The 18933-nt window shown below is 44.7% G+C and overlaps 3 protein-coding genes across 3 annotated transcripts in view; all 3 read right to left on the bottom strand.

The window, feature by feature from the left end:
- The window catches only part of LOC116980360 (interferon-induced GTP-binding protein Mx3-like), a 281647-nt gene that overhangs the window by 155469 nt on the left and 107245 nt on the right, over window positions 1-18933 (bottom strand). The gene's annotated exons all lie outside the window — the stretch shown is intronic.
- The window catches only part of LOC116980363 (interferon-induced GTP-binding protein Mx3-like), a 445599-nt gene that overhangs the window by 334152 nt on the left and 92514 nt on the right, over window positions 1-18933 (bottom strand). The window lies entirely within an intron of this gene.
- The window catches only part of LOC116980364 (interferon-induced GTP-binding protein Mx3-like), a 59259-nt gene continuing 51965 nt past the window's right edge, over window positions 11640-18933 (bottom strand). Inside the window, exon 14 of the mRNA XM_033032522.1 lies at window positions 11640-11676. The gene's annotated coding sequence lies outside the window, so the exon portion shown is untranslated. The remainder of the gene's footprint in view (window positions 11677-18933) is intronic.

Genomic DNA, 18933 nt, shown 5'->3' with positions numbered 1-18933 from the left:
GATCGATGCCCTGCCATTGGCACTGATGAGTTGTTGCATGCAAACTAACCAAATAACCCACATAACTCCACATGAGATGCTTACTGGCTGACCCATGCAGGTGAGTCAATGGAGAAGTCCCAATAAGGGACCGAGTTTGGAACAGTTAGAGGTTAAATGTAAGCAGTGTATGCAACAGTTAATTATGATGCACAAGTCTATTTATGCACAGACAACGCAAAAGCAGTTGAAGGTGAACCAGGAGGAAGGATCCTTTAAACCTAAAGACACGGTGTATGCATTAGCTTTCCGGATCACCCACCGCTGTTCAGGTGGAAGGTTGATCTACCTGGTACCATCTCAATCCGTACATGAGGGCTGTCCCACAGGTATGACTCGATAATAGCCCTGAGGTAAGTGAACAGGAGGACAAAGAAGTGAGGGAAGAGCAGAGCTTTAACAAGATAATAAGTGAGATTTTTGGAGACATTAGTGACTCTAAGAATGGTGTAAATAAGATCAGAATAAGGGGGTGTATGTGTTTTGTTTGGAGAACAATGTTGTACCTATATACCTAACAATACTAGCCCAGAGGGGTTTTTCACTAAAGCAATGGATAGATTGAGAATTTTGAAGAAAGAGAACGAGCAGAGTGTGGGTTTTGGACATGACGTCTTTAATTGGCAGCGACCCCAAGACGCCCAGCCCTTCCCAAATAAAAAGATATATAAATATATTCATTTTCTGGTAGGAAATATATATATAGTTAGGAAACAACTGCAGTTGCTGGTTTAAATCGAAGGTAAACACAAAGTGAAGTGACTCAGCGGGACAGGCAACATCTCTGGAGAGAAGGAATGGCAAGGGGGAAGCAATAATATTTATACATATATATATATATATATATATATATATTCATATATAGCAAGATGGCAAATATTATGGCAAAAGATTATGAATTTGCAATACACCCACACATACCTATATATCCCATAGAATCTACGCAGTTGCTATAAGCACGTACCTGTATGTGAAGAAGCTAAACGGACACTTTAACTTTTTTTAAAGCGCTCGGAACCCAACGCGTTCTTAAATACCTTTGCGGGTCGCTTTCGTAACGAGAATGAGCCAATGAATTCGGCGCCGAGTGACGGAGACCAAAGGTCAACTCAGGAAGCCGAAACTAAAGTTGCCGTCACACGCAAAGATCCTATAACGGAGATCTTTGGTCACATGTTTGCAATGTTCGCGATAAACGAAAGCGAAAGTTAACCAGGCTTTTCTGATTTCAGGAAACGCGTCAGAAGCTGGAATCTGAACAAACAAGCAGGCAGGACCCGAAACGTTGACCACCCTTCTAGCCTTTACAAGACCAGCCTGAGCCCCTTGAGTTCATCCAGCATGTTGTAAAACATGTTCCTATGTTTTTGCTTCAGGAAGAAACTGCCTTTTGTTTTGTTAAAAAAATAGAGGTTTAGTTCCACACATGCAATGAGAAAACAATTTCCAGCAGAGTATTTAGAAAAGTAAAATTAAAACATGACTCTTCCTGTCCAAGATGCACTCGACCACCTGCACTGCCCACTGGTCCGAGACGGTCTGAAGAAGGGTCTCGACCCAAACCGTCACCCATTCCTCCTCTCCAGAGATGCTGCTATAGTAGATATTATTTTCTGTATTAAATGTATCTTATATAATCTGTATTTGAAAGTTGTTTAAGAAGTGTGGCCGTTCTCAGGTTACAGGCCATTTGGTCAGTCACAGACCACATGCTTTTTCTCAGGAGACATTCTGTAATACAAGGGGCTCAGCATTTACCATTGGCTCATGTTGGGTGGAGGGTATGTGACCTTTGTATGTTGAATTTATTTTGTTTATACAAACTGAGGGGACTAAGATGTTGAGAAAGAATGGTGGTCTAGAAATGTACCAATCTTTGAATAATGTTGTCAGTGTGAATGCAAGGTCGTAAAGAGGCCCCATGGAATGTCTCTCCCTAAAGAAGGGGGATCCCTACAAGGGGGAGGGAAGTGTAAGATAGCCAAGAGACAATTATCGTTTGTCACCTGGGACAGTTTTATGATCCTGGCTATAGGAGATGTGGGTTTGCAAAGAGAGTGAATTCCTATTTTAAAGTGTGTAATGTAAGATAATGTTAGTTTAAATATGATTTATAAAGAAGATCATCTGGGATATATATATTGTCCTTTAATTAGGGAAATATATATGGTATTTTTATTTTACATTAGATCTTTGTGTTTGGATCTGTAGTTTGAGAAGTTACATTATTTCCCAAGATGTATAGGTTTAATTGGAGCAATGTCTTGTATATACAAATTGTGTAATCACTTTATCTTTAGTATTTTGAGAAGTGGGTTCTGGGAAGTATCTATTTTTTGTGAGTTTCACTTTGTTGGAATGAAATCTGTACAAAGGAGTTACACGCACATGGCAAAGAAAGGAAGAAGCCACGAGGCTAGCAAGGGGCCATAAAGGGGAGTCATGTGACTTATGACTGTGGTTATTGTGGAAAAGTACTGGTAAGAAGGGCATAAGAGGAAGCGAGTGATTGGCTGGAAATAAGGGAATGTTAGCAAATGATTGGATATGGAAATGTAACAGGGGTGGGGCATGCTGATTTGAAAATGGTATAAGAAGCAACGATCCTTTGTCTTGGGGAGAGCGCGGGAGAAAGCTCCACGTGATTTGATGTGTGGAAAAGTAGTAGCCTTTATTTGCAAATAAAGTTTGAACTTCTTGAAGAATTCTCCACGTGATCTGAATTCATTTGAGCATCGGAAAACCACAACACTGCCTGTCCCGCTGAGTTACTACAGCATTTTGTGTCTATCTTCGGTGCAAACCAGCAACTACAGTTCCTTCCTACACACCAAACGCCCCCTCTCGAGGATTTCCTGGGCATAAACCCTCAGAAGAGAGGGATGTGTTCGACAATGAAAGGGCATCTTGGCCAGACCCAAGAGCTGATGATAGACAACTTTGCCCTGACTGAACTGGCACTCCCACCCCGCCCCTCCCACTTTCTTTCTACAACAGATGCCTAAAGGTCATTTGAACCATTAGAAACATGCAGGAAGATGGAAACAGGCCATTCAGCCCAAAGATCCTATAGCGAGCAAGATAGTCCACTTGACGAAAAAGACGTAGTACGGTCATGGGCAGACTCATGGGTAATTTAAGGCCCCATTTCCGTAACCGGCTTCCGTCTCCGCACCAAAGATCCCATTGGATAATAGTGCGGAGACGGAAGCCGGTTACGGAAACATCCTCGTAACAATAAAAGTTATTTGGTAAAAATCTTCTCCTCGTTTTCAGAATTTTAATTTAATAACAAAACTGTTCCCCCGCAACATTGATTACACTGTGAGCCGGGTCGGGTGGGGTCGGATCCGGTTACGGAAATGGATGAAAATAAGGCCCACATTCAGCTCCGTTGCATACTACACATCAGCCCATTGCATTTAGCAGGAGTGGTCTATCTTGCTCCGCTAAAGGATCTTTGATTCAGCCCGCTGTTACGTGGTTGACCATTGATCACTTGTTCAACGATTTTTATAGTATCCAACTTTTTGATCCACTCCCCAATACACTGGGGTTAACTTACAGTGGCCACCGAACCTACCAACCCGCACTGCTTTGGGATGCGGGAAGAAGCGGTAGAGTTGCTGCCTTGCAGCGCCAGAGACCCGAGTTCCATCCTGGCCCTTCAGCCCATGTGCAGAACATCATATAACCATATAACCATATAACAATTACAGCACGGAAACAGGCCATCTCGATCCTTCTAGTCCGTGCCGAACACGTATTCTCCCCTAGTCCCATATACCTGCGCTCAGACCATAACCCTCCATTCCTTTCCCGTCCATATAACTATCCAATTTATTTTTAAATGATAAAAACGAACCTGCCTCCACCACCTTCACTGGAAGCTCATTTCACACAGCCACCACTCTCTGAGTAAAGAAGTTCCCCCTCATGTTACCCCTAAACTTCTGTCCCTTAATTCTCAAGTCATGTCCCCTTGTTTGAAGCTTCCCTACTCTCAGTGGGGAAAGCTTATCCACGTCAACTCTGTCTATCCCTCTCATCATTTTAAAGACCTCTATCAAGTCCCCCCTTAACCTTCTGCGCTCCAAAGAATAAAGCCCTAACTTGTTCAACCTTTCTCTGTAACTTAGTTGCTGAAACCCAGGCAACATTCTAGTAAATCTCCTCTGTACTCTCTCTATTTTGTTGACATCCTTCCTATAATTAGGCGACCAAAATTGTACACCTTACTCCAGAATTGGCCTCACCAATGCCTTGTACAAATTTAACATTACATCCCAACTTCTATACTCAATGCTCTGATTTATAAAGGCCAGCACACCAAAAGCTTTCTTTACCACCCTATCTACATGAGATTCCACTTTCAGGGAACTGTGCACAGTTATTCCCAGATCCCTCTGTTCACCTGCATTCTTCAATTCCCTACCATTTACCATGTACGTCCTATTTTGATTTGTCCTGCCAAGATGTAGCACCTCACACTTATCAGCATTAAACTCCATCTGCCATCTTTCAGCCCACTCTTCCAACTGGCATAAATCTCTCTGTAGACTTTGAAAATCTACTTCATTATCCACAACCCCACCTATCTTAGTATCATCTGCATACTTACTAATCCTATTTACCACACCATCATCCAGATCATTGATGTACATGACAAACAACAGTGGACCCAACACAGATCCCTGTGGCACCCCACTAGTCACTGGCCTCCAACCTGACAAACAACCATCCACCATTACTCTCTGGCATCTCCCATTCAGCCACTGTTGAATCCATCTTGCTACTCCGCCATTAATACCCAACCATTGAACCTTCTTAACCAACCTTCCATGAGGAACCTTGTCAAAGGCCTTACTGAAGTCCATATATACAACATCCACTGCTTTATCCTCATCAATTTCCCGAGTAACCTCTTAAAAAAATTCAAGAAGATTAGTCAAACATGACCTTCCAGGCACAAATCCATGTTGACTGTTCCTAATCAGACCCTGTTTATCCAGATGCTTATGTATATCATCTCTAAGTATCCTTTCCATTAATTTGCCCACCACTGACGTCAAACTAACAGGTCTATAATTGCTAGGTTTGCTCTTAGACCCCTTTTTAAACAATGGAACAACATGCGCAGTACGCCAATCCTCCGGCACTATTCCCGTTTCTAATGACATTTGAAATATTTCTGTCATAGCCCCTGCTATTTCTACACTATCTTCCCTCAATGTCCTAGGGAATATCCTGCCCGGACCTGGAGACTTATCCACTTTTATATTTCTCAAAAGTGTCAGTACTTCCTCTTCTTTGAATCTCATAGTTTCCATAGCTACCCTACTTGTTTCCCTTACCTCACATAATTCAATATCCTTCTCCTTGGTGAATACCGAAGAAAAGAAATTGTTCAATATCTCCCCCATCTCTTTTGGCTCTGCAGATAGCTGTCCACTCTGACTCCCGAATGGACCAATTTTATCCCTCGTTATCCTTTTGCTATTAATATAGCTGTAGAAACCCTTTGGATTTACTGCCAAAGCAACCTCATATCTTCTTTTAGCTTTTCTAATTTCTTTCTTAAGATTCTTTTTACATTCTTTATACTCCTCTAGCACCTCATTCACTCCATGCTGCCTATAATTATTGTAGATCTCTCTCTTTTTCCGAACCAAGTGTCCAATTTCTCTTGAAAATCATGGCTCTTTCCGATTTTTACTATTTCCTTTCAACCGAACAGGGACATAAAGATTCTGTACTCTTAAAATTTCCCCTTAAAATGTCTTCCATTTCTCTTCTACATCCTTCCCATAAAACAAAATGTCCCAATTCACTCCTTTTAAATCCTTTCGCATCTCATCAAAGTTAGCCTTTCTCCAATCAAAAATCTCAACCCTAGGTCCAGTTCTGACCCTCTCCATAATTATATTGAAACTAATGGTATTATGATCACTGGTCCCGAAATGTTCCCCAACGCATACCTCTGCCACCTGACCGTCTCATTTCCTAACAGGAGGTCCAGCACCGCCCCTTCTCTAGTAGGTACTTCTATGTATTGCTGCAAAAAACTATCCTGCACACATTTTACAAACTCCAACCCATCCAGCCCATTTACAGAATGTGTTTCCCAGTCTATGTGTGGAAAATTGAAATCTCCCACAATCACTACCTTGTGCTTACTACTAATATCTGCAATCTCCTTACATATTTGCTCTTCCAATTCTCGCTCCCCATTTGGCGGTCTATAATACACCACTATAAGTGTTGCTACCCCTTTCCCATTTCTCAGTTCCACCCAAATAGCCTCCCTAGACGAGCCCTCTAATCAATCCTGCCAAAGCACTGCTGTAATATCTTCCCTGATAAGCAATGCAACACCTCCACCTCTTGCCCCTCCAATTCTATCACACCTGAAGCAACAAAATCCTGGAATATTTAGTTTCCAATCACAGCCCTCCTGCAACCATGTTTCACTGATCGCCACAACATCATACTTCCAGGTGTCAATCCAGGCTCTAAGTTCATCCACCTTTCTTACAATGCTCCTAGCATTAAAATATACACATTTAAGAAACCCACCCTCTCTTATTCTCTGTTTATTGTCTTTTTCTTCTCTCTCCACTACATTTTGGGTCAGAGTGCTACCATTCTCTGCCTCCTGTCTCACACACTAACTGCTAGCTTTCCCAATTTGAGTCCCTCCCCCCAACCATACTAGTTTAAACTCTCCCCAGTAGCCTTTGCAAATCTCCCCGCCAGGATATTGGTCCCCCTCGAGTTCAAGTGCAACCCGTCCTTTCTGTACAGGTCGCACCTTCCCCAAAAGAGGTCCCAATTATCCAGAAACCTGAATCCATACCCACTGCACCAGTCCCTCATCCACTCATTTATCCTCCACCTCGCTCCATTCCTACTCTCATGTCAGATTAAACTAATCCCTTTTGCCTGCACATGATCTATATCCCTCCATAATGTGTGTGCCAATCCAAAAGCTCCTCAAATGCCACTCTTGTTTCGACAAAGTCTTAAAACATTGCATCCTTGATCTCCTTAACTTTACTGCCTTTTCCTTGCACTAAACGTTATTCCCTTATCATGTACGTATACACTGTAAATGGATCGATTGTAATGTATTGTATTTCCGCTGACTGGTTAGCATGCAACAAAAGCTTTTCACTGTATCTTGGTACACGTGACAATAAACTAAACTGAACTGAAAAGCAAAATGATGTGGATTTAGGAAATCTAGAATAAAATCGAGAAATGCTTAAAAATTTCTCGGCAGATTTTTTAACTTCTGTACTGAGAGAATCAGCTTTAATTTTTAAAGTCACTGATTTTTCATCAGAACTGATCAGTTATGTTAAGCATTCCCAGTCGCTGCTCCATTTGCTGTGTTTATCAAGGATTTTCAGTTTTTGTTTAGTTTAGTTAAGAGACACAGCGCGGAAACAGGCCCTTCGGCCCACGGAGTCTATGCTGACCAGCGATCCCCGTGTACTAGCATTATCCTACGCACTGGGAACTATTTACAATTTTTACTGAAGACAATTAACCTACAGACCTGTACGTCTTTGGAATGTTGGAGGAAACCAGAGCACCCGGGGAAAATCCACACGGTCACGGGGAGAACGTACAAACTCCGTACAGACAGCACCCATAGTCAGGATCGAACCCAGGACTCTGGCGCTGTAAAGCAGCATCTCTACCGCTGCTCCACCGTGGTCTAACATTACCCCTTTCCAAAATGAGTGCTTCCCTTTCATATTCTGAAACTATCGTGCACATGGGTCAAAGTGCACAACTCAAAGTGCATGGGATTGAACAAGGAAGAATCAACGCTTAGAATATGGAGTGCCCTGTGGTCTAAATTGTGGCTGGCTGATTAAGTTTCTTTATCTGTCTGTAGGAAGTGTTGGCTGGTTGCAAATTAATAGTGTATGTCAATGACCAGGTAAATGACATCCTGTGAACCAATGTTAAAATATTCCTGACCTTTGATCTTAAGTTTACATCTATTTTTCATGTAATGGCAGTTTCTATAACTTTCTCAATGTCCAACTTTGATAGCCATTACTACTCGGGGATGTGGTGGAGATATAGTTTACGCACTCTTAAGATAGTAAAATCGAATCTTCCAAATGTTGTTTCTTGATTAATTGGTCCTTATAGAAGTATTACAAAACAAAGAAACAATTCATAACTTTTCTTTTTTATTTTAATATAATTTTATTTATTAGAAGTACAGTACAGTACAATAATATAAGCCAAATATAACTTATTACATTTATTGTACCACTTCATTTTTTAAGCTTTAAAAAGAGAGAAAAGTAAAGAAAGTGAGAAAGAATCATGATATTGTGGAAAAAGTGATCAAAAAGAAAAACCCATTAAGCAAAGAGTTAGGGAAAAAAGTTAAGAAATAGGCCTTAGAAAAGAAAAAAGAGAAAAAGAAACAAAAGCTCTATTATGAAGACGGGGCAGGTCTTCATAACTTTTCGCTCTTATTATCTGTTTCTTCCACAGACAATGCAGTCATGACCATGCATTCGTTACCGTGGTAAAAAACTGTTATTCTCACCAATCCTAAATGCAAACTTATGCTCCTGTCCCACTTAGGAAACCTGAACGGAAACCTCTGGAGACTTTGCGCACCACCCAAGGTTTCCGTGCGGTTCCCGGAGGTCTTTGTCAGTCTCCCTACCTGCTTCCACTACCTGCAACCTCCGGCAACCACCTGCAACCTCCGGGAACCGCACGGAAACATTGGGTGGGGCACAAAGTCTCCAGAGGTTTCCGTTCAGGTTTCCCAAGTGGGACAAAATTCTATAAGATTCGTCAGAGATATAACCATATAAATTGTTATATGGTTATACTAGACCAAGTGCAGACCCGTTGGGTCTGTTCCCCTAACGTGCGGTTGTGGGGGGGGGGGGGGGGGGGGCGGCACACAGCGTCACACACACTAACTACCCCCCCCCCCCCGCACTCACGCTCATTACCCCCTTGATATTATATTAATATTATTAATTTGCTTCTTTTACCCCATAACCACCTTATCTACTGACGCATAGCCCCCAACTTGCAGTCACATCTAGAGAGGGGGGAGGGGCGGGCGGGGGTAGAGAATGAGGGCAGAGAGAGAAGGGGCAGAGGCAGAGAGAGAGACAGAGACACAGAGAGAGGGGCAAGAGGGATAGGGGGGTGGAGAGGAGGATAAGAGGGAGGGTGGGTGAGGGGGGAAAGGTGGGGGAGGAGGGGAGGAGAGAGAGGGGGAGAGAGAGGGGGTGCTGAGAGGGGAGGGGGAGAGGTGGGGAGCAGGGAGGGGGAGGGAGGGTGGAGGGAAGGGGGTAGGGGTATGTGGAGGGGAGGGGGGTTTAGGGGAGGAATGGTGGGGGAGGGGATGGAGGGGGGGAGGAAAAAGAGGGGAGACGAGAGAGGGGGAGGGGGGAGAGGATGGGGGAGAGGAGAGGAAGGGGGAGAGGAGAGGGGGGGAGAGGAGAGTGGGAGAGGAGAGGGGGGGAGGAGAGGGGGGGGAGGAGGGGGAGGAGAGGAGGGGAGAGAGGAGGGGTGAGGTGGGGGAGAGGAGAGGAGGGGAGGGGGGGGAGGAGAGGAGAGGAAAGAGCGGGAGAGGAGAGGGAGGGAGAGGAGAGGGGGGGAGAGGAGAGAGTGGGGAGAGGAGAGGGGGGGGGGAGAGGAGAGGGGGGGAGGGGTGAGATGGGGAGAGGAGAGGAGAGGTGGAGGGGAGAGGAGAGGAGGGGGGGAGAGGAGAGGGGGGGGAGAGGAGAGGGGGGAGGAGAGGAAAGGGGGGGAGAGGAGAGGGGGGAGAGAAGAGGGGTGAGAGGAGAGGGGGGAGAGGACAGGGGGGGAGAGGAAAGGGGGGAGAACCTAAAAAAACATTTTAGAACCAAAAAAGGTGAGGAATGGTGGGGGAGGGGAGGGGGGGAGGAAAAGAGGGGAGAGAGAGAGGGGGGAGAGGGGGGAGAGGAGGGGTGAGGTGGGGGAGAGGAGAGGGGAGGGGAGGAGAGGAGAGGAGAGGGGGGGGGGGGGGGGGGGCGGGAGGGGGGGGGAGAGGGGAGGGGAGGAGAGGCGAGGGGAGGAGAGGAGAGGGGGGAGAGGAGAGGGGGGGAGAGGAGAGGGGGGTGGAGAGGGGGAGACGAGAGGGGGGGAAAGGAGAGGGGGGGAGAGGAGGGGGGGGGGGGGAGAGGAGAGGGGGGGAGAGGACAGGGGGGGAGAGGAAAGGGGGGGAGAACCTAAAAAAACATTTTAGAACCAAAAAAGAAACATTCTGCAAGCATTGTAGAACCAAAAGAGACACTTTTTGCAAACATTTTAGAACCAATAAACACTTTTTGCAAACATTTTAGAACCAATGGACACATTCTGCAAGCGTTTTAGAACCACTAAGGACCATTACATTTGAGTAGACATGTGTTCAGTGTTATTCACAGCTCAGAGAAACGTGACCCTCTGCCTTCCTCCAGCTTGCAGACACTGATTGAGGCAAACCTCTTCCTGGTTTTATAGTCCCTCCCCCCTGCCGCCAGCAGGGGCAGCAGAGAGAATGGGGAATTTTGTAAAATCATTAATATCTCTGTCATTTTACATCGACGGGAAAAATCCTCGGCACACATACGGCGGAGGGGGGCAAGGTGGCCAAATATGATGGCCGTAGGTGGCGGCGTTCTCTTGGAAATCGCAGCACAGATGGCCAAAACCGGTCAAGAACAGACTTTTAGTAATATAGATAGATGGTTATACGGTTATATGTCTGACGAATCTTATAGAATTTTTCGAGGATGTAACTAGTAGAGTGGATAAGGGAGAACCAGTGGATGTGTTATATCTGGACTTTCATAAGGCTTTCAACAAGGTCCCACATAAGAGATTAGTATACAAACTTAAAGCACACGGTATTGGGGGTTCAGTATTGATGTGGATAGAGAACTGGCTGGCAAACAGGAAGCAAAGAGTAGGAGTAAACGGGTCCTTTTCAGAATGGCAGGCAGTGACTAGTGGGGTAACGCAAAGCTCAGTGCTTTGACCCCAGCTATATACAATATCAGTGCCGGATTTACGTATAAGCTAAACAAGCTATAGCTTAGGGTCTCCAAATCTGAGAAAATACATTCTTGCCATGGAGGGAGTACAGAGAAGGTTCACCAGACTGATTCCTGGGATGTCAAGACTTTCATATGAAGAAAGACTGGATAGACTTGGCTTGTACTCGCTAGAATTTAGAAGATTGAGGGGGGATCTTATAGAAACTTACAAAATTCTTAAGGGGTTGGACAGGCTAGATGCAGGAAGATCATTCCCGATTTTGGGGAATTCCAGAACAAGGGGTCACAGTTTAAGGATAAGGGAGAAATCTTTTAGGACCAAGATGAGAAAAACATTTTTCACACAGAGAGTGGTGAATCTCTGGAATTCTCTGCCACAGAAGGTTGTTGAGGCCAGTTCATTGGCTATATTTAAGAGGGAGTTAGACGTGGCCCTTGTGGCTAAAGGTATCGGGGTATGGAGAGAAGGCAGGTATAGGATACTGAGTTGGATTATCAGCCATGATCATATTGAGTGGCGGCGCAGGTTTGAAGGGCCGAATGGCCTACTCCTGCACCTATTTTCTCTGTTTCTATGTTTACTCTGGAACTCGAGGAGTTGTGACAGCCTGGGTATGAATGCTTATTGTCGCGAGGTAATGGCAAACAGTTAGCTGGTGGGGCTAAGGACTCATCATAATAGATGGTGATAGCTTTGACCAGAACTGGCTTCTCATCTTGACACTACTAATCGTTCAGTCCTTCCCCACTCGGGAGATACTGTAAATAGGCTAATAACAGATTTCATAGCGGGGTAACACACAACTTGCCCTTTACCAAATAATTCATTATGGGCCCGTATAAACATGTTGGAGTCTTTTTCTTCAAATTCTCATTTTTCCGTGTTCGTTGTTCAGGTTCTTTCCTTTGTAGCCCTTTAATGCTTCTTGATAACATAGTCCATCATACAAGTGTTTCTTTGCAGTTCGGTCCTCCCCGGGGTTCTTCCTGCAAGAGAAGTCAATCCTGCATCTCTGGTACCCACCTGGAAACTCCCAGAGTGACCGATCACTTAGGTGGAGGCTTCGGTTAGTCTGTTGCATTTTGCCATGGCAGTAGTCAATTTTAGTTATGTTCCATCTTCCGAGGGCTTCTGGGTCTCTACATTGTACAACATCTCCCTTGCAGAGGTGAAAGATCCTATATTCGTGTCCTGGGACACATCGTCGAATCTCTCCTTTATTTCCCTCTGCCTGCAGTAGCATCAGGAAGCATGGCAGGATAAATCGTCTCATTTTAATTTATCTGGAATATACAAAAGCTCATAAAAAATCTCGCAAAAAGCTCATTTCTAACTTAATTGCCGTAATCAACTATTCACTCAGGTATAAACGTCCTTCAGTCAGTCAGTCCAATAATCAGTCGCATTTCTTAACCCTTTAGCAACTAAAGATTCAAAACTAAACTTATAAGAATACAACTAAACTTATAAGGATACAACTCCTAAAAAAAATTCAAACTAAAGAAAACTCTACAAAATAGAATTAGTCTTCTCCCCCCTTTTGATTGGGCTCCCCAATCAATTTGCAGTGGTGCAGATGAACCCATGCAGCGCGACCCTCGACTTTGGCAGCGGTCGGAGTAGTGAGTCGGACATGGAAGGGACCATCCCAATGTGGGTCGAGGTGCTTACGCATCCAGTTCCTGACCAGCACATAGCAACCTGGCTCAATCTTAGATGGGACTTTTCGTGCTGGCGCTTCACCATATGCAGCCCTGATCTGTGAATGAGAAGTTCGCAAAGCACGGGTTAAGGCTAACACATAGGATGTCATTTCCTCAGTCATCTGATGGAAATGGACCGCTGCGGGGCATGGTCATTCCATGGCGTGCGTAAAGGTCGACCATATATGATTTCCGCCGACGTCAGTCGTGCCGTGCCAGAAGGTGTAGTGCGTATCTGAAAAAGAGCTACAGGAAGCAGTTTTAACCACGTTAAGCCAATCTGTGTCACTAATTTTGCTAATTTGGTTTTCAAAGTCTGGTTTGCTCGTTCCACCAATCCGGCGGCCTGAGGTCGATACGTACAATGGGGCTGTTGATGTATCTGTAATTGCTGACACATTTCTTTGTTTACAGCAGCAATAAAATGAGGACCATTATCTGAACTTAAACGTGCAGGAACACCGAATCGCGGTATGATTTCACGTAACAATATTTTTACAATGGTAGAGGCTTTATTGTCAGTGGTTGGATGTGCTTCAATCCATTTACTGAAAACATCAAAAAATTACAAGAACATACTTATAACACTGACACCTTTTCAACTCAATGTAGTCCATTTGCAAGGTCTCAAAGGGACCTGCTGGTAAAGGGATCTTACCTGGTTCACAGGGCAAGCCTTTACCTGGATTATGCTGCTGGCAAATCAGACATTGTTGGTTAATACGCTGGGACAAGTCCAGAAGTTTCAGATGCCACCAGGTTTCTAAAAGCATATCACTTACGGCCTTGGCCCCACAATGAGTTGCAAAGTGTACACATTCAATAACCCATAACGCAAGCTCCTCAGACATACAAGCCTGTGGGGCAGGCGTAACACATAAGCTGGTGGCAGGATCGTAGATACAGCCTTGGTCCTGCCATAGCTGTTTCACCTCTGCAGGAGCGTCCTCCTGCATTTGAAGGACTTCTTGGATGGTTGGCATTCCTTTTTCCGAGGGAGACTTATTCCTAGTAGAATTTTTAATCTGCCTCATCATTCGGGGCACAACAATTTGATGACTCCTAGAAACTTTCCTAGCCGCCTCGTCGGCAAGGCGATTTCCTATGTCTAGAGGGTTTTGACCCGTAGTATGAGCTTTAACTTTGATAACATCAAGCTGACTAGGTAACTGAATGGCCTGTAATAAGTTAGAGACTAACTTCTGGTGTGATATTACTGTTCCTGACGAGGTCAGGAACCCACGATTCTTCCATAATTGCCATAATCATGCACCACTTCAAAAGCATATTGGGAGTCCGTGTAAATATTTGCAGATAGTCTTTCGGCCAGGGTGCAAATAGTTCAGACTGCTGGGCTGAAAACGGTTTTTCAAAGGCCACGGCCTCAATAGTATCTCCGTCCTGATTTACAATAGCATAACCGGACAATCGTCTGCCCTGTTCGTCTATGGAAGAACTTCCGTCAGTGAAGAAGGAAACATCAGGGTTAAATATGGCCGTGTCTTTCATATCAGGCCTGGGTGAGGTGTCCTCGTGTACCAGTTGTAGGCAGTCATGGCCAGAAAACTCCTTTTCCTCCGGCGAGTGTTCTAAAAAGGTGGCTGGATTTATGGTGGTGAAGCATTGAAAAGAAAGATTTGGATTGTTCAAAAGGTAAATCTCATATCTATTCTGTCGGGCCATGGTTAAATGTTGGGTCTGGAGCTGTCGCAGCAGTGCTGTTACAGAATGGGAACTTTAAACAACGATATCTTGTTGTAAAGTCATATTGGCAGCTAATTGAACGCTGTTGTAGATGGCCGATAGAATCTGTGTACAGTGAGGGTAGCCCAATGCTACAGGATCTAACTTGGATGAATAATATGCCAATGGGCGACGCTTATCGCCATGTTTCTGAGTCAGGACAGCCGTGGAGCAGCCATCCATAACTGTACAATAAAGTTGGAAGAGTCGATCATAGAGTAGTCGGCCAAGGGCCGGAGCGCTGGCCAGGTCAGTTTTCAATTGTAGAAAGGCCTTCTCTGCCATGTCACCAAGCTGAAAGGTGCCGTTCATAGATGTGTAAGGAGCCAGATGTTTCGTCATTGTGGTGATGTTAGGGATCCACTGCCTGCAGTAATTAATCACTCCCAGCCATTTTCGGACCTGTTTGACAGTTGTTGGCAGAGGCACATGGCAAATGGGCTGAATCCTTGTTGGCTCCAATCGTCGACTTTCAGCTGAAAGAACCACGCCAAGGAATTTAACCTCTTCCTGTCCGACTTTTACTTCCTGTGGGTTGACCACGTAGCCCAGCTGCTGTAGATAATTAAGTAGCAGGATAGTATCCTCACGATTGCTTTGTTCGTACGGATTGGCAATGAGCAGATCATCAACATACTGTATCAGGCTGGAGCCGTGTTGTAACGTAAACTCGCGCAGTTGTAGCTGTAGACACCTAGAAAACAGGATCGGTGAATTATCGAAGCCTTGCGGCAACCGGGTCCAAGTATACTGCTGGCCGTTGTGGGTAAAGGCGAAGAGGTACTGACTATCTGGATGTAAAGGTATGGCGAAGAAGGCATGTTGAAGATCGACGACGGCCGGTATGGAGGCTAGAATATGCGCTGGATTTGGGACCAGTGCATGTAGTGGCTGGACGATTGCATTGATGGCCCTTAAATCAATACTAGTAATAGCTTGGGGCTTCAAGGGATACTGGTGGATGGATGGTAGGGTGACTCCCTCCTTCATCACCACATCTGTCCGTCCCGCGTGAGTAGAGTCGTCTGTCCATACTTCTGGGTTAGTATATTCTAAAACATCTTTGCCACTGTGATGGTGAAGCTTAGTGAACTCTTTCTTTGGATAGGGGTAAAACTGAATCTGGATGTCCCCTGTTACCATTTGAACCTCCATAGAAAGTGGATCCGAATGGTCAACAGCCTGTTTGACCATTGGTCCGAGGTCTTTGGCGTGGTATGGTAGATTCACTTTTCGGGTAATATGTGGTGCTACTTCAGGCCCTTGCTTCCACAGGTGTTACGGGATTTCTGCGAATTCCGCCTCTCCTGCTGGTCCTTTGACAATAGCGCGTAATTTGATGGCTCATGGCGAATTCAATTTATCCTGATAGAATTGCTGCAGCGTCTGGTTGCAGCCACTGCCATCATAGGCCAATGTAACGTGGTAAATGCCCCCTAGCAGATCGAAAGCCCACCATTGAGGTTTACGGGTTATATAACATTGTCGAAATCCACCTGGTACAATTGTTATGCCCTCTTCGCTGCACTGAAGCTTAAGGTGAAAGGCACATAACAAGTCTCTCGCCATCAGGTTGCAATCGGGGCCCTCAGTAATTATAAACTCATGTTGGACATGTAAATTTTTGTATCCGACTGTAACAGTTTTAGAGATAGGGTAGTCCTTGGGCTTTCCCTCGAATCCTGATAATCGCTGAGTTCTTCCGGACGCTTCCAACCCTAGGGATGGTAAAACGGTGGAGACAGCAGCTCCCGTGTCTACCAGGAATGGATGCCATTTACCGTGGACTTGCAGTAACATCATGGGCTCTCGGTCGGACGTAGGGGAACCCACGATTAAATTGCTAAGTCAATACTGCAGAAAGGGGTTATCAGACGAGAAGTTTGTGTATTTCCTTCCTCTTCTACCTCCCGTTCCTTTTCCATTTCCCTGTCCCTGTCCCCTATATTCGTGGGGGCATCCTCGTACCCAGTGTCCTGATTCACCACAATTGTAACAGACCCCTCCTGAGTACCGTCGTTGGTATGGGCCTGGTGGTCCCGGAGGTCTCTGTTGTCCTCTCCCTTTACCTCTGGGTGGACCTTGCGCTACGTAGGGAGGTCCGTAACTTGGCGCATGTGGTCCATTAGGATCAGTGTGGTACCCATGGTTCCACTTGTCTACCCATCCAGGGTAGCAAGTTTGTGGTTCCATCTGGTAACCTGTTCTATTCGCAACAGGCATTGGGGTGTTATGACTTGTTTCTTTTATAACGTATTCGTTCTTAATTTGTTTACCCGTGCCACTGCCCCCACTAGGACCATCAGCCCAGAAGGCAATCACTGCCCTGCTCATCCTGCTTGGTGAGGCCTCAGACCAGTCCATATTGTTGGTTTTTATGGACTGTACTATAGACGCGGGCAGGCAGTTCATTAGCATGGTGCAGAACTTAGGCAACGCCTGACTCGCTAGGTAATTTTGATCTCCAGACTGGTTGGCGTATATGGACTTAAAGCGCTCTAGGAAGTCCTCTGCTGACACGCCCTTTTTTGGCTTCATGTCCAATATTTTAGAGAAATCTAATGCCTTCTGCAAAGTCCGGGAAACAGCCGTAAGGATCAAATTCATATGCTCTAGGTCCAGTTGCTGTACCTGTTCAAGATCATTATGGGTCCGGTGGGTAAGATGGCCGGTGAATTGCCCGAATTCTAAAGCAGTCAGGACTTGTTGGACTAATGACCAGAGATCTCTAGAGTCTGCCTGGTATACGGAAATAGTGGTCCGTAAAAACTGCACGAATCCTGCCGGTTCTCTATATTTATCTGGGGCCCCCAACAAGATCGCCATCATCTCGTTTGGTCTCCATGGTGTATATAACGGGATCGTTACTTGTGGCTCCTCATTATTTAGTGGCGGTGCCATGGCTCTTGGATTTGGGACCATTCTGACTGGAAATTGGCCCTTCGGAACTTTTGGTCTATCCCTGTTCTTATTGTTATCTGAAAAACCAGCACGCTTCTCAGCTAGGCATTCACCCGATCCCCACACATCTCCCTCGTCGGACTCACTGAAGGGGTCATCTTCGGAGGATGACTTGCAGTGGGCTTGCACCAATATTTTACTAGTACCTTTCTTAGGTCTTCTTTGTCCTGCCAATTTTGGGTTCGCGACTACTGTGGATCCATCTGCTCGTGTTTTAGTTTGGGACCTAGTCCGTCCTGTTATGTTAGGTATGTTACAATACTTACCTTCAGCGGCGCTGCAATTCTGCCACTGGCCATGTGCGCGATTTTGGCGCATTTGAGGGGGGGGGGGGGGGGGGGGCGGGGTTAAAACATGTTTTTTTTCCGACTTGGTCCTGGATTATATTTGTTGGAGTGCAAGATTTTGCTAAAGAATCATTCCGACGGCCGTTCTGTGTGTTTTAAAAAAAAAAAAATCGCTGGAGTGATTTTAAAATCACCTTCTGAAGCCGTCAATGCCGACAACGGGGCCGGATTTTATGTAGGGGACAGGTAAAAGAAAGAATTTATGTATAAAAGTGTTTCTTAAGATGTATTTAATTCACATTTTAAGTTGCGAAACGGTGATTTTTCCCCCACTGAAGAACCAGCAGTGTATTTGCTGCCGATATGGGGACTAAAGTCACTGCAACCTCAGCGTTCCAAATGGTCCCGTTCCAGAAAATCCCACAGGCAAGATGATTTAAATGGCCATTAATTTACAGGTATTAAACATTAAATTCCTTCCATTTGGCCTATAAGCTCATGACAATGAGATTTAAAAATTATGTTATATTCTGAATTCTTGTGTGAATGTTATTTGGACACTTAGGCTATTTAAAAATGTTAATCTATTCTTAAGAAATGGATAGATGTTTAGATCTAGCAATTGAATTTTGTAATTAGCTACAATTAGGTAACTAACTAATTATATGCTTTAATTTCAAGTCATCTAAGTATGATTGTTTCATATTTGTTTCAGAATGCTTCAATCTATAATAACTGAACATTTCTTCATGTTCTCTTAAATTTTAAGAAAGTTATCGGCCTTTAAATGTTCTCGATCACAGCTTTTGTGTTAAGTCAATGAAAAAGCAATAGGGAACAAGATGCCAATTTCCGAGTATGAAAATGGCCATAACTTTTTTAATACTGAAGATATGAAAGTGAATTAGGTGTCAAATTAAACTTCTTTTTATGCTTTATCTGATGGGATAAATTAAAGACTTGATTTTTTAAATCCCAAAATTTTGTAACATTGCTAGTTATGTGGTCTGTAAACTGGAGATTCTTTTTTTTTGATCTGGTGCCAGGGATGTGTGCGCTATCGGCTCCTGATTCTCTTAGGTAAACTCGGATAAATTCCTGTTACCACCGATACCTACATGGGCTGCGGTGTAGGTGAA

This window comes from Amblyraja radiata, chromosome 14 (assembly GCF_010909765.2).
Source record: "Amblyraja radiata isolate CabotCenter1 chromosome 14, sAmbRad1.1.pri, whole genome shotgun sequence".
NCBI lineage: Eukaryota > Metazoa > Chordata > Chondrichthyes > Rajiformes > Rajidae > Amblyraja > Amblyraja radiata.
Note: the sequence above shows the minus strand (reverse complement) of the source record. Positions and strands in the feature narration are given on the sequence as shown.